This window comes from Choloepus didactylus, chromosome 16 (genome assembly GCF_015220235.1).
Source record: "Choloepus didactylus isolate mChoDid1 chromosome 16, mChoDid1.pri, whole genome shotgun sequence".
In the NCBI taxonomy this organism is placed as follows: domain Eukaryota; kingdom Metazoa; phylum Chordata; class Mammalia; order Pilosa; family Megalonychidae; genus Choloepus; species Choloepus didactylus.
Genome location: NC_051322.1, coordinates 62,093,750 through 62,105,863, shown reverse-complemented (window position 1 = coordinate 62,105,863; position 12,114 = coordinate 62,093,750).

Here is a 12,114-nt window from a genome sequence, read left to right as displayed (position 1 = left end):
CAGGTGGTCATGTGATTAGAGGGGTTCTTAGAATTCCTTAGACATTTCTTGGCAAAGGAATAAACTATCTGAAAAAAATACACAGGCTGTGTTTTCATCTGAATAATTGACATAATGCAGATATATGGCTTTTCTTTTTCTTCCAACAAGAAAAAAATTCAAAGCTCTTAGACTTTCTTTCATTAGATAACAGTTGGAGTTCTTTCACTTGAGAAAATTGACAAACCATCCCATAGTGACAGAGGCTTTTCATATTTATTGTGGTGTCGTCTCTTGGTAAACAAGTTCTGAGGAAACTGAGCAGTTTGAATAAAGAGACCATAACTGATGCACCACCCAGTATGGAAAAAAATAATCAAAATTGTTTGTAGTATTTGTCTTGAAAAATCCAAGAAAATTCATACAGCCTAAGAAGGAGGTAGCAAGATGATAATTATTCCCACTATACCCTTCCTTTCTATTTGAGGAAGCCATTAAAATTGGCCAAAAAAGTTAGCCCAGAAAAATTGACACCTCCTATTCATGAGAAGTGTGACACCACCCTTTCCTCTGGACTTCCATGTAGCATTTACCTTCTTACCCACTTCAGGGCTTGTCCTCCAGTGACCAGCTTCTGCTTTCCTATTGCACTTTAAATGGAAAGGGATCAAGGCAAAGGAACATCTTTTTCTGAGTGTTGCTTATTGCCAAGGAATGGCAAATAAGGAATGGCAAATAACATAACATGTATCCAAATATTTACTCTTCTCAAGTCCCTGAGATTCACTAACTCTTATTGTTTATTTAAAGAAGAATTTTGATCCCTAGAGTGTCTATTAAAAACCTGTCAGTATCCTTTTATTTTTCTTTAAGGGCAGTGGTTTCCAAACTTTGTCCTGGGACCCACCCCCAGAGTTCTGACTCAGTAGGTTTGGGTTGGGGCCTGAGAGTTGCATTTTTTAAAGATTCCCAGGTTGTGATGATCTGGGAACCACACTTAGGCATTGGTTTTCAAGTTTTACTGTACCTTTAATCACCTGGTGGACTTTCAGGAATCCCAAATAACTGGCTGCACCCCAGACCAATTAAATCAGAATCTCTGGTGAGGCTGGGAAGGTGGTGGTGGGGCATGGATTTTTTAAAGCTTCCCAGGTGACTCCTAGAAATATATGACAAACAGGAGAACCCTTGCCTTCTGACTGTCAGCTGGATGATCTTGGCATAATTAGAACATAAACTGCCTGTGCACTTGGGTTGGTTTCCAGCAGCTCTCCATTAACTCCCCTCTGGAAGCAAAGCCTTGCTGCACGCAATGAGAAATAAAGCCCTATGCAACTAGAAAACTCTCATCCTAAAGCTTTTTAGCAGTTATTTGGAAGGATATGAGTTTAACAAAGAGTAGAATTTTCTGCATGTGTCACTTATTGCAAACCTAAAAATTAATTATTGGAGCTGAATTTTGTACACTGGTATAATGAAGAGGGAAAACTCTTATTTTCAAAATATCTTTTTGTGTTATGCTGATACATTATGATATGGTAGAGGACCCATAAACCAAAGACTGAGAATATCTGAACTCTTTTGCAGGAGATCAATTTAGTATGGGCAAACTGACTATGAATTGATTTTATTTAAGCATTGGCATTGTGTTTCTTTCTCTGTAATCTTTGAACTTGACCAGAAGCTTTGCCATTGAAATGCCCCACACACAGTGGCAGATTATTGTAATTTATAAAATTATTTAGAAAAGATAGTTAAATGAAACAATAGACACTTAAAATACAGTAGCTATGTGACAAGAGATGTCATTTAAACTTATTTATGCTGTTTCCTGATCTCCTAATTAGGGTTAATGACACCTACTTATGGAGATTATGGGGAGGATGAAGTGAGATAATTATATGAAAAGGTTTAAGTTGCAAGGTGCTATAAAAATATATCATGCCACATACTTAGAGACATTATTTATTTTTTAGTACTGCTAATAAATTTCACTGAATATTCACTAGACTGTAAGACTCTTCAGAGTAGGTTATTTTTTGTTTATGTGGCACAGAGCTTAGGATGTAGAAGAAGCTCAATCAATGATTGCTGCATCAATTACCATCAGGATACTTTACCTTCATGACCCCTTCTTCCTGAGCAGTAGCACAGCTTTCTGTGAAAACAAGGTAGTAAGCATGGGAAACAAGGCTTTGCTTTGCCTGGATATAACTGGTCTCTAGGAATTAAAGTTCTGTATTTTTCCTCATTAGCACCAGAATCTAACTCCTGAGTTAGTGGGCTCAGAAACAGATTTATATGTGTGTAAAGCTATATTTTTCTCTTTTATTCTGGGAACACTCGTAATTTAAGAGCTGAAACCCATAGAGAAAAATAGCCGTTTCAGGTTATCAGGGGCACTGGTGGTTGATGTTTCTATTCCCCCTATGGCCTAAATTCCTCATTGGTAATAAATTAGGGCATTGGACAGTGAATGACTAATCTTCTGTAGGCCACATGACTGAGAGAATGCACAAAATAAAGATCTAAAAATTTTAAAAATGGTTGTTTTTTTTTTTTTTTTTTTTTTTGGAAAGCTCTCATTTTCAATAGCACCAGGGAGCTATTTGGGAACTTGGGAGACTCTGGAATGTTGTCACCTTGGGTGTTTATATTTGTGGTATTTGAAGCAAAAGTACGTGTGTGCGGGGGGTGGGGGGGTAGGGGGATGAGGGGTGGGGTAGGAGATCAAGCTGATTCAAATATGTCTGAGTGTATAAGGGGAATGGTGGGGTAGGGTGACAGGTCAATTGATCACATCAGGAATAAGGAGTCTGATTCCTAATTTATCAAAGGTCTGTATATCAAATCAGGAACAAGCAGCCCTAAGGGGAGTCACTGCAAAGAAAGAGAAATGGAGTGGATGTAGGTTGGACCGAGGGATAATTTATTTCCCATTTGAGGGGATGGGAAGTGTTGATGTATAACACATTATCTGGTTTTCTAGTCTAGGCCCTTATGGGTTTGTGATTGAAGCCTAGTGAGAAAGGGTTGTAAAAGAAAAGAGCTAGTTTTACAAAATTATCTATGGGATGTTGAGAACTCAAGGTGGCAGGGTTCTGGAACCAACATAACTAGAGTAGCACAAAGACGGGTGTGAAGAATTGCTCACCTTGTGGTTAGAGCAGCTTCAGAAGTAGGAAATGATCCCAGTGGCATTAATAGGGAGAGTCCCAAGGGCAGCAGTAGGAAGCTGCACAGCACGGCGGCCTCAGTACAGTTGAGCTTAGCATGGTGCATCTTAGGTGGTTGGAGGTCAACCAGTACCAGCAGGATGGCTGTAGCAGGGGAGGGTCTTGGTGGTCACTTCAGAACCAGACCCCAACAGGGAGAAAAGAAAATGGCTGAACACGTGAGTAATTGAAAATTAATTACTCTTCCTAAACACATAGGAGATGCCTCCTGGAAACTTGCTAAAATAATTGAAGGATGGAGAAACTTTGAAATGATTTAGAAACCCTGTAATAGTGGGTGTGAGATTATTTCATTTGCTTAATGATACATTCTAATAGCATATGCAAACTGGCAATATTAACATAAATGATACAGAAATAGGGATCAGACAGAAACTAGTATCTGTAGGGGATCTATTAAATGCTATTCAGTGGGCTGTTATCTGAATTATGTATCATTTTCTGTATAACAACACTGTAAGTTACTCCCATTTTTCAAATGAGGAAATTGGGCCATGGAGAGGTTATGGAATTTGTCCAGCGTCATGTAGCTAGTAATTGTGGAAACTGGAATGCAATGTAGATATGTTTGACTCCAAAGTCTGTCTTATAACACACTGCTATTCACAACCTGTTTAAAAATTCTAAGTTTTCTCCCCTATTGTCCATAGAGAAGGAAATAACAATAATTGTTTTTAAGGTAATACAAGGATAGTGCAAACTGTTCTCATGTCCCTTGAACTATGGAAGGACTTTGGCTACTCCTAGTGCCACTGAACAGGTATATGAACATTGCTACTATTCCTTCATAATGCATAATTGAGCATCTTCTATTTCTACGCACTGAAGATATAGTGCTAAACAAAATAGACATAGTCTTTTCCTCTTAGACTTTAGAAATACTAAGCAAATTTTCACACCAGTAAAATATATAATACTGTAATAATTACTCTTTTAAAAAATCAGGAGAGAATTAAAGAATAAGAGAAAGGAGATTTAGACAAAGTTAAAGAAGGCTTTCATGTAATATTGATAATCTGTGCAAAGACCTGATGGATGGGTGGGGCCCATGAGGCAAAGCATGGGGAACACTCTGCTCCAGACAGACAGAGGGAAGGACACATGGAAAGCACCAGGTGGGAACCGGCTCTGCTTGTTTCAGGAACAGCAAAAGGTCAGTGTGGTTGGGGTGTAATGTGGGTGAAAGTTGAGGCTTCAGAGGGAGGCAAGTACCATGTTATCTGGACTGTAGAAACCCATGTTAAGGATTCCAGGTATAATGGAAGATGTTGAAGGTTTTGAACAGAGGAGATAGATGTAATATTTGATTACTCTGGCCATTGTGTGGAGATGAGTTGGAAGGGTGCAAGAGAGAAATTGGGGGGTAAGTTAGAGAAAGAGAAGTTGACAAGGGAGTCCTAGAAAGTTAAGAAGAAAATGCTACCTTAAGAAGATGTCTACTCCTGAAAAAGGCAGGGTGATCTGCTGCTGAAAGGGAGGAGGAAAGGGCAGGAAGGGGAAAGAGGCGAATGATCCATGCAATCTAAACCGGCTACAGAGAGAAATAAAGACTGGAGGGGCTGGTAAGAGAGAGTGGAGGTGTTCCATGTGGCTGGAGGGCTGTGAAAGGAGGTACACTTGAGCAAGAGAGGCAGGATAAAATGAGGGTTAGGGCTACACTATTAATTTGGGGAATGGTTTGGTTTGTGCCATGTTCATTTTCGGAAGTGGGTTGCTGAGGCGAAGCATAAGAGAATATAGTTGGAAATAAAGAGGCCAAAGAATTGAGGTCAGGGCTTTAGAAAGGTCATCTATCTGGACATCAAGTTGCCTGGAATGATGTGAGGAGCTACAGCGTTCAGTGACTGAGGGAGCACAGCCAGGAGCTCAATATACTACTTTGAAAACAAAGAAGAAATGATGTGGTCAGATGGTGAGCTCAAAGGAGCCAGGGGTTTTGTGGTAGAGAGGAAATGTCATGGTTTAGAAGCCCATCTGGGCATTGAGGAGGACATGGACTCACCTCATGACCATAAGTCTGCTGGGAGATACGAGAAGAAGTAGCCTCCATTTCAGAGGGCTCTAGGGGAAGTGGTGCACTCAGGAGACAGCCCAGATTTGATTAAGCCAAGAAAGTAGCGAAGAAGAGATTTGAAGAGGTAGAGGGGTCTTTTTAAAATTTTTAATATATTTTTAGAGCCATTCTAGGTTTACAGAAAAATCCTGCAGGAAGTGCAGAGTTCCCATAAACAACTCCCCCTCCCCCGGTGCACACATGGTTTTCCCTGTTATTAGCACTTTGCATTAGTGTGGTACCTTTGTTATGGTTGCTGAAACAGTATAATTATAATTATGCTGTTAACTGTAGTCCACAGTTTACATTAGGATTCTCTCTTTTTTGTCATACAGTTTATGATGCTTTTTGGCTTGTTTTTCGTTCTGGTAACATATATACAACCTAAAATTTCCCATTTCAATCACATTCAAATAACACAGTTCAGTGGGGTTAGTTACATTCATAATGTGTAACCGTCACCACCATCCATTACCAAAACTTTTCCATCACTGCCAACGGAAACTCTGGTGGAGACTGGGGAGTTCATCAGTACAGGAGAGGCTTTTTATCACATATTAGATCTCTGAAGGGAAGAGGCTCTCAGAGGAATAGAGACACTGTACAGAGTTGCAGTGAGTATAGAAGTGGATGATGGTAAAACCTAAGCAAGAAGGGTCCGTTGGTGAGTAAGTGTGTGTGTGTGTGTGTGTGTGTGTGTGTGCGCGCGCACGTGCGTGCGTGCATATTGTTCAATGCTTTCTCTGTGCTGGGCTGCCACAACAAAAGTCTGAGTGCACCTGTTTTCTGTAGTCCTAACCCAATTGTGCCCAGAAGGCCTGCCGTTTGTTCCATTGCTGGAACAGCCACTTAGAGATGCTTCTGGTAGGGCGCTCGTGTTTTGAAAAATAACCTAAATCCATCCTTTTGGACCTAGAGGAAAAGCTACATTCTATTATATTTTCAGCATAAAGGGAGCAGAAGATCAATGTAAAAATAACACTATTCTATTCACTTTTAGTGAAAAGGAAATTAACCTTTGAAACTGTGAGATAATGCCACTAGATAACTGAGCACATAATTAGAGACATGTTGAGCCCTCAGTTACAGTCCTCAAATTCATCCTACCAGTTCCTCTGTATCATCGTTGTAGAACGTTTTGTTTCAGTGTGGGAGACAGCTATTATAGTCATCCCAACTGCATTAAATGCAGATTCCATAGGTTACCATAAATATATATATATACACGCATCATTTAATTCAAGGAAAGTGTCAGAGTTTAGGAAACAATTTTCAGGAATGATTAGAAAATAGTCTCAGGGATGCATAAGAATATGTCTGAATAAACCTCCGAGTAATTTGACAAACATTCTAATGTTGTGGACATTTTCTCACAAACTGCTCTTTTGTCTAAAATAAAGAAATTACAGGGAAAGATGAATTGCAGTTTTCAAGGCAAAAGAAAATTTACCCCATCCATCACCACACCACATTGCAGGACAACAGGAATTGTACATAACTTAAAAATAATGGGCTGGAGGTAGGAGTATGCCTGGTATATTCAGTGGACTGTAAGTCATTTGGTATGATGACAGCAAAAGTTCAAGTTGAGAGGAGAAGGTGGGTGAGAGATTAGTCTGTGTACGTAGGTGGGGGCAGATGGAGAGAAAGAGGGAAAGCTGAGAGAGATTTGGAAGCCAGTGCAAGTGAGATAGAAACAGGAGTCCAGCATGACAATGCTTGATTGCTGCTTTGGACAATGCCCACCCCTTGCCCAAGAGCCAGAGACTCCAGTCAAATGCAGAAGAGGTTTGATCCTTGAATGTTTCTGCCTTCTAATTATCTCTCTAGAATATACATTCTTCTTTTATAGAATGGTGAAACTGTAATATTCTGATGCTTTTGTATTCTTTGGCTTCTCGATTCCTTCCCTTCTCTCCTGATAGTAAATACTATGGATGTTCCGATTTAAAAGATTTGAGTACTGACACTGGGCAGGATTTGTGAGGCCTAGAGGCCAGTCCTTTCATGATGAAGGGGTGAAGTGTTCCTAATTTTGCTGAAATTTTAGAACCTACGTAAAAAATGTTAGATATTATTTTGCATATAAAATAAAATATGGAACATTCTGGAAAAGTCTGAAAGTGTTCAACATATACTTTTCTACTGAGCTTGAAAATAGGCAGGAAGGGAGAGTAATAACAAGCACTTTTGCTTTTCTTAATGGCTTTAAATATGTTAATTCTCATCCTTGAAGATAAATAGCTGTGAAGATCAAATGGTCTAAAGTTGTTACAAGAAAGGAACAGTTAATATAGGGGAGCATTTGTCTATCATCTAGGTATCTTTCCCTTTATGTAGCAATGTACCTATCAATGTATCTGTGTATCTATCTACCATTTATTTGTTTTCTAGCCATCTATCCACCCACCCATTCATTCCTAAATATTCCCTGGCTTCTCTGTCATATATGGTACTTGACCCTTCCCCATAATTAGATAATTTAATTCTTAAAGGCTTGTGATATCTCATTTACAGGTGAAGAAACTGATTATAACAAAGAGTATTCCTTTCTCAAACCTAGAGCCAGAGTTTGTTATCAACTTTAGCTGACTCCAAAATATGTACTTGTCTCACATCACATGCCTCTTATGCTAGGTCTCTTCATTTGTGGCTAGATGGTCTACTTATTAATCTAGATTATTGCTGTTTTTGTTTTTCCAGGTCATCATTGTAATGATCTCAATAGAACACTTAAAGTTAATCTGTTTTTCCCATAGCTGTTATGAAAACTGTAATACACTAAGAAGAAAATATATCCAATATACAAGCAAAGTAAAGGTATAAAACTTGAAGGGGCTGATAAAGATAAATTTTACTGCTGTTTCAGATGGCCTATACAGTATATGCCATTTCTCTTCCTGTGTGAGAATTTTGAAAAAAGTAGTATAGATGAACTGGAATAACAGTACTGATTTTTCCATATACCACATAATTAGTATATTAAACTAATTTTTTTTATTATTCATTTTATTGAGATATATTCATATACCACACAGTCATACAAAACAAATTGTACATTTGATTGTTCACAGTACCATTACGTAGTTGTACATTCATTACCAAAATCAATCCCGGACACCCTCATTACCACACACACAAAAATAACCAGAATAATAATTAAAGTGAAAAGGAGCAACTAAAGTAGAAAAGAACACTGGGCACCGTCGTCTGTTTGTTTGTTTGTTTCCTTCCCCCACCTTTCCACTCATCCATCCACAAACTAGACAAACGGGAGTGTGATCCCTATGGCCCCCCCCCAATCCCACTGTCCTCCCTCATAAGCCACATTTTTATACAATTGTCTTCAAGATTCATGGGTTCTGGGTTGTAGTTTGATAGTTTCAGGTATCCACCACCAGCTACCCGAATTCATTAGAACCTAAAAAGGGTTGTCTATATTGTGCATAAGAGTGCCCACCAGAGTGACCTCTTGGCTCCTTTTGGAATCTCTCTGTCACTGAAGCTTATTTCCTTTCCTTTCACATCCCCCTTTTGGTCAAGAAGATGTTCTCTGTCCCACGATGCCAGGTCTGCATTCCTCCCTGGAAGTCATATTCCATGTTACCAGGGAGATTCACTACCCTGGGTATCTGATCCCACGTAGTGGGGAGGGCAGTGATTTCACCTTTCAAGTTGGCTTAGGTAGAGAGGGAGGGCCACATCTGAGCAACAAAGAGGCATTCGGGAGGAGGCTCTTAGGCACAATTATATTAAACTAATTTTAATGATAATTTACTTGCTCTACAATCAATTAAAGCCCCATCTCAGGAACCCACCAATTAGAACATGCCCAGTATTACCAGGTAGAAGGAATGATCTAAATAAAATGTCTTAACTTTCTGGACTCTTTGCCTGACATATCACTCAGGATATCTAGCTACTGTGGCAATAGAACATATCAAAAAATCTTGATATATAGATGCAAAAGAGTTAAATATTTTAATATACATATTTTTTTTCTCCAGAGTGTGTTGTATGCTCAAGCTGATGGCAAAACTAATTTTGTGTGTAGTGACCAACACAGGTAGTATTTCTTTACTCATGCTACCTATATGTGTGAATTACCTTGCCAAAAATAAACAATAATATCAAAATGAATTAGTTCAGTCAAAATAGGCATCAGTGCATGACAAGAGCAACGCAAACTGTTCATTCCCTACCATGTTGTTTTCATTGATCTCAGTTGGGGCTCTATGGGATCCTGAGAAGTCAAGAAAGACTTCCACCTGCCATTGGCTAAAAAACAGTGTTCACAGAAATAATGTGTTTCTTTTCTTTCTTTTTATTTGGGGTGGGGGTGGGGGAACTCTAAATGAGGTTCCCATGAATTTATTCAGAACTTCCTATGCAACTAATCTTTACTATTAAAGGAACTTGATGTCATTAGTAACTCTGACCTCTAAATTACATTCCAGAGCATGGCACTTACTGAGAATTGTTACTTCTAAGTGTATAAGCACATCTCAGCTGGGGGTGTTATATAACTGCATTTCTACTTGCTTATTGGTGTTTATGTCTGCCAGCTCTTCCTAATTAGTTAATGCTGTAAAGTGCCTTTGAGATGAAAAGCTAATGATCACTGTACTGTAGGAGGGTGTGGGTGGCTGCTGTGACAGCTTGCTAAGGGTGTCTGCTGTCGGGCTCGCCTGAGAGGGCTTGCTTGCAGCTCATGGGATAACGAAGAATCCCTCAAGAGTTCTGTGTTCCTGCTTCCCAAAGCCTTTTCTGTTTAGTTCTTCTGGCTTTGCTAAGTCATTCTTTGTACATAATAAAAATCACTGTTCCTGCAAAGCTGTAAGAGGGAGGCTCTTCAAAGACATTTTACCCACTTACCACTAGAGTTTGCTCTAATGCAGTTGGATGGCATCTATACCACATTACAAATGAAAAATTAATAATAATAGAAATTCATAAACAAATCCCCCCAAAAAGATGCTACTCTTCAAATTTAGGGACATATATTTTATTATTATATCTTTTAAATGTATTACATGTTTAAAAGGAGTCATGTTTTTATTTCTCTATTTTCATGTTTGAGACTGTGGTACATATCTTTGTTAAAAGGTTGGCTAAGAAAATGTAATTGTGAATTGATAAATTTTCTACCTATTTCTACAACAGATATATATTCAAAGGGAAAGAGTTTTTGAAATGTTAGGCTTGCTCATTCATTAGTTTGTTCATTCATTGATTCATTGATTCATTTATTTTTATTTATTAAAGCTACTGAATTTTCCATCATTGTATAGGCACGATCTTTAGAGTTTCTATGCATTACATGATTGCCATGCTGAAAATTGTTTTAAAATAATAGTCAATAATGTGAAATAATATTTTTTTGTTGGCTTATCTGCCTGCTTTTTGTAAAATCTTATTTCTTGCATTTCCTGTCTCTCTTCTAATCCTACACTTTAGCATTTCCTGGTCCCAACACTGGTTCCCCTGTCTCAGGTCACAGCTCTTCAGGGCCCCCCTCCTGGGGTACGTACAATTGGCCCTGTCAAGGATAGTGTTGGTCCAAAGGGACCCACCCCATTGCCCAGATGCCCCCATGGAGACCAAAAATTTTCCAGTTATTTTGTTTTCCTTGCAATTTTATTGAGATATATTCACATACCATACAGTCATCCAAAGTGTACAATCAGTTGTTCATAGTATCATTATATAGTTGTGCATTCATCACCACAATCAATTTATGAACATTTTTGCTCCAAAAAAAGTAATAAAAATAAAAATAAGAATAAAAATAAAAGTAAAAAATAACACCCGTAATATGCCATCCCTTCCACACAGGCACGCACACCCCATTATTCATTTACTTTTTTGTCCATACGCTGGACTTTGTCCATACACTTTCTACTCAAGTCCACATACTGGATAAAGGGAATGTGAGCCACAGGGTTTTCACAATCACACTGTCATACCATGTAGGCTACATAGTTTTATACTCATCTTCAAGAATCACCAGCTATTTATTTTTATCAGCTGGTAAACACTGGTTGACTTAGAGTTAGTTGCAGAAGCAACATGAGCAGATGCAAGCCCTCCTACACACACACTGAGTAATCCTGAGTTTTATCCAAAGCTGTGTCTATCTCTGTACCTGTTGTTTAAATTAAGAATGGTGTTGAAGGTCTAACATACTTCCTAAGGTTAAGTTTTATGTTCTTACAAATTTTAAAGCTTCTTAGAAAATTAGAAAATCCTCCAAACAGCATTATCAGAAATGTAGAAAAGTTCTGTACAAAGACATTCTTTGCAGTAATTTTTAAACTCAAGAAAAATCAGGGGAAAAAAACATAAATACCTCAAAATGTAGAATGAATGAATGAATTATGGGATGTTGTGTCACCATTATGACACCATGGGGAATATTTATGCTATTGGAGTAAGTAAAAATAGAGTAGAAAAATGATGATAAAGTATGTTCTTAACTATGCAAAATATGCATAGAAACTGTCTGGAAGGAGATGTAGCAAACCTTCAATGTGATCATTTTCTTCTTAATAATTATTTTATACTTTTCAAAATGTCTACAATGGATAAGTGTTTTTTCACTCATATTTCTTTTTTAAATAAATTAAATAGATAAGACATACAAAAAGTATGGAGAATAATTAATTAAATAGCTTTTAAATATAATTGCATACTTGAGTCATATAAAAAGTATAGAGAGTTTCCTGTATCTATGTCAGATTTTACATGCTAACTTTTTGCTCATTTGCTTAGATATTTTCAGTTATTTTTACAATAAAATGTTTGAGTTCTCTGTTTTCCTGGAGGTAAACACTATTCTTAGGCTTA